This window comes from Eurosta solidaginis, chromosome 2, assembly GCF_040869045.1.
Source record: "Eurosta solidaginis isolate ZX-2024a chromosome 2, ASM4086904v1, whole genome shotgun sequence".
NCBI lineage: Eukaryota > Metazoa > Arthropoda > Insecta > Diptera > Tephritidae > Eurosta > Eurosta solidaginis.
In genome coordinates, this window is record NC_090320.1 from 121,566,521 (window position 1) to 121,571,220 (window position 4,700).

A 4,700-nucleotide genomic window follows, 5' to 3' on the forward strand; every position below is an offset into this window, starting at 1 on the left:
CGCGCGACACACCGGAAGGTTTTCGTAACGGTCGACTCCTCCAAGCTACTCCAGCTCCCATCATGCGACTTATCGTACCAATTGCGCCGACGGCCATCGTACGCATCGAATCACGCGGCACTTACACTTGGTTCGTGCCATCATCGATCCCTCTGCCACCAGCAACATCGTCGATGCAGAGCTGGTACGCGACTTACAATTGGAGCGTCAAGGACATGGTCAATGCACAGTCGTACTGCGTGGCAAATTCGGGTCATCGACGCACATAACAACTCAAGCAGCCGTCGTCGAAAGCCATTACCGCTTGAGTCCACCGTCCAATGTGGACCCGAAAATAGCCGCGCCCTTTCAATTCATGCGGCTAGCGGATCCGCAATTCTACCGCTCATCACCAATACGGCTTACACTCGGCGCTGACATATACGCCGAAATGATGGTGGGCTATACACCGGTATCGACAGTTGGCGGTCTCCTAGCCCAACCGACCGTGTTCGGGTTGGTGGTCTCGGGAGCCTGCCAAAAATAAATTTCGGATTTTTACGCCTCACCCATGCGCAACCTTATATATACTTAAGTAAATATGCACGGAATTGAAAACCTCGTACTTATATTTAATAACTTCTTTTCTTTTTCTACAGGAGAGCGAAACGTGATGTCAACCATATGGCGTGCAGTGCTTGCAGTCCGCATCTGCACTCCCTTATTCCGATGCAGTGCCTTACTGGACGTGCGATGACGTGGCATTGCATTTTTTCATTTTTTTCTTTTGTTGCTTACGGCAAGGGGGCCGGTATGTTTGGGCTACAGGCCTAAATATATCTCTCCCCCCTCCTCGTAACATAATTTCCTTTTATTTCTTTTCTTTAGTTTTCTACCACCCACATATGCTTGTGGTCACTAATACACAGGCATCTGTGAGTGGTAGTACTTATGCATATTAGATTTTACCGCTGTGAGCCCGCGGTATAGCTACTTTGTTGCCGGGAAACCCAACGAAGGAGCTGTATCGTGGGTTCATCGGCTTATGTTGAAAAGAGACTCGTCCTCTTTGAATCCAGCAGCCAGCGAAGGTACGCGTTATCTCACGTCACGTAAGTGTTCATATTCTCAAATACTTTTCAATATTTTCAAAATACATATATTTTCACAAAATTTGTTAAATCTTCCTTAACACTTGTTGTATTTCAATCCATTTAATTAAAACCATTGTATTTTTGTTTATTAATACGAAATTCTTGGTGTTTTTATTTTCCTTTCTTTTTTCCGCCTAAATCTATTCTACAATTCCGTGGGTGCGCGCCGTTGCCACCACAAGATTTTACATCTATACAGAGCAAACATGCAAAAGCAGTAGCCAGAGCCATATTCGAAAATTGCATCTCAATTTACGGAACTATGAAAACAATAAGATGTGGGATCTGAATATAAAAATAGCTTGTTTGAGGAACTATTTAAGCTTCTCATTATTAAGCTCAAAACATCTACGCCGTATCACCACCAAACTTTAGGCACTGTTGAACGTAGCCATAGAACTTTTAATGAATATGTGCGTTCTTACATATCCATTAACAAAGACGATTGGGATGAGTATCTTAAACATTTTGCATATTGTTACAATACAACCCCATCTACAGTTCATTGTTATTGCCCGTTCGAATTAGTTTTTGGTAAAAACCCCAGACTTACGAATGCTCGTAGCAAAACAGTTGCTCGCTATACCGATTCCGATGGTGATAATGAAGTTGCGCGCAGTAATGGCATTGCAAATATTGAGAGTGACTTTTTTAATTCGCTCAAGGTGCACTCACAATATAATCAAGCAAGCTATTGCAATCAGCAACAAAACCAGCAACAGCTTTTGTTATTAGAAGGAAACACAATGACGCACAATAGTAGCAACAATTACATTACAATCTCACCACCCAATACACCATCACTAGCAGTAGCGCTGAGTAATGAACTCGACGGTAACAAAACTGCTCAGCATCAATGTACAATGAGTAGTGACGACAGTCAAAGTGGTAAGGGGAATGTCAGTAGCACTAGTAGTAGCGCGAGTAGCGTTAGCGTTAGTGGGTGTAATCTTAGCACACGCGGTACACCGAAATATGGCAGTCAAACAACATCTCCAGTACATCAAGCAAATTTAAATCGACATATGTTGTCATCATCATCGACACCACCACCACCCGTAGCGACTACAGTGACATCGCGTAATTTAAAATAAACGAAACGAAATCAGCTGGTAGCGGCATGTTACCCAAATATCCAGCAGTAAGTTTTGTTGGAGCTATATTGAATTCACCAACACAGCTCTCGGCATGTACACTCACTGGTGTACCAAGATAAACGTAAAGTTGTGCGTGCACAAGAATTGAGATTGCTCACCCAATTAGCAGATGCACAATGCGTACATGCTTGGCCAAAAAAAAAGCGATGCACGAACGCAAAGATTCGCGTGACCAGTATATATATTTAAATATTTTACTTAAATTATGCGATTTTCCTTTGACTTGTCATGTTCTGCTACGTGAACAACAGGAATCAGTGCAGGATTTATGTCTTACATGCGTTTTTTTGCATGACTATGCAACTGAAAGTAAAGCTATGTCAACTATAGCAGCGCTTATGGCCTACGCTGAGGGTGACAAAGAGAATACGGCTGTAATAATGGAAATCGTAAATTTGCGCATGGAAAGTTCAATATTTTGCATGGTTAAAAAATAAAAAAAATAAATGTAAGGCGCGATAACCTCCGAAGAGATCTAAGGCCGAGATTCTCTTCCAAATTGCGTCGTGCTCCTCTTGATTTCCCTTACAAATTGGCCGGACGGGACCTACATGTGTTATGCCGACTCCGACCGGCATCTGCAAGGCAGATGAGTTTTCACTGAGAGCTTTTCATGGCAGAAATACACCCGGAGCGCTTGCCAAACACTGCCGAGGGGCGACCCAGCTTAGAAACATTTTCTTCTAATTGAAAAACCTTATTTCCAAAATTGTTGATGTTGCCTTGCCCGTGGTGTGAACCCAAGACATACGGTGTGGTAGGCGGAGTACGCTACCATCACACCACGGTGGCCGCCGGTATGCATGGTTGGTGACAAGGAAAATGAGCGCTATCTACAAAATTTATGTTGCGGTGTTAAAATTGCTAGTGTCGTTCCTGAATTTGACACAGATTCTGTGAATATGCTAGCAGAGTTGATAACTGAGGATATAGAATATCCACAGCGTAATGCCGAAATGATGTGCGATGCTTTAAGTGCAATTGGTTCACATTTTCAATTGCGTAAATTTGCAATCTCCCTTACAGAAGCACTAACAGACATTGCAGTAATGCATGTCGACTTTGAGGTGCAACCATCAACATCAGCACAAGCAGCTCTGAGTGGTACTATTAGAGTTGTGAGTGCAACAGGAACGCAAATTGAGGAGGAAGGAGCTGGGACAGCTAATTCACAAATGGAAAATCCAGTACTAATGCGCTTACTCTTTATACTACACAAATTGAATGTTATTATGGATGCTGATTCTAAACCAGATCAACCAGATACCGTTGAAATACTGGCTTCTGTTGCATTACAATCAATGATTGGTGGTTTCATACCCAAAGAGGTAATTGAGTGGTTTGAGCGTTGTTGTAGCAAAATTAATTGTTGGAATCAATATCGCATAGCAAGATCGGCTAGCCGTTATGGACGACATTACTTGGCGGCGCATATATTCTCGAAAATTTCAAAATTTACTGTAGTTGATAAGCTGAATTTTTTCCTAATGGACCTAGCGCAAATGAGTAAAGCTGAATGCATACTCAACTAGGTTGTAGATTATGAGTATATGCATAATAATTATGAACAATGTATCCCAGTACCACCCACTACCGTTGCTACAGCTACTACAGACACTCAATCCACAAATAAAACGTCTTTAACACCAAAAACACGTTGTTGGGTTATCGGTATTGATCATTATAAACTTTACTAAGTAGCGCAACTAACAGCTGATCGCTCAAAATTTACACACACACAAACATCACTAATGGCCATATTACGGAAATCTTAGGGAAACTGAAGTTAAATTTTTCGACAGACATAAGATGTTTTGGAATATATAGCATCTAGGACACCTTAATTGCAGTAATTGAAAGAAAATGTTTGCTTATACTCAAGTTTATAATTATTTTTTCTAAATTTGTCTTTAATATTCATGCAATGATTGATCCAATGCACCTCTGCTCTTCCTATTGTTTTTCATTCCACTCCATTCGAGTGTCTCTTTCACTGAATTCGAGTGCTTTCCACTCTATTCGCAACATATCCTTAATTTAAGCTGCCAAACTATATAGTAAACAATTGTATTGATGGTTGGCGTTCGCTTTAACAAATTCCACAATTAAAATGGTGTCTCATGGCAAAGGGTACACCCATCTATTGTAGCATTATACGTCATACCCACTGTAATGTAGCATTATGCTTCATACCCACTGTAACACACTTGCAATAACACGCATCATGAACTCCAAATATATTTTAGTAATAATCATATTACAATATTTTCCAACATAAATAATTGAACTAACCCAGACGGTTAAGTAACATCAATGGAATGCCGAATATGAAACCCTTATCCGTTCACAGCTAATAAATTACTTATTACATACAACCCATTATGGGAACTAACTAAAATACTCCAACGTT

General features: G+C 40.9%; 1 pseudogene; it reads left to right on the forward strand.

Annotated features, from left to right (window-relative positions):
* Positions 1–2,253: 2,253 nt before the first annotated feature.
* Positions 2,254–3,987, forward strand: LOC137241630 (integrator complex subunit 7-like; annotated as a pseudogene).
* The last annotated feature ends 713 nt before the right edge of the window (positions 3,988–4,700 follow it).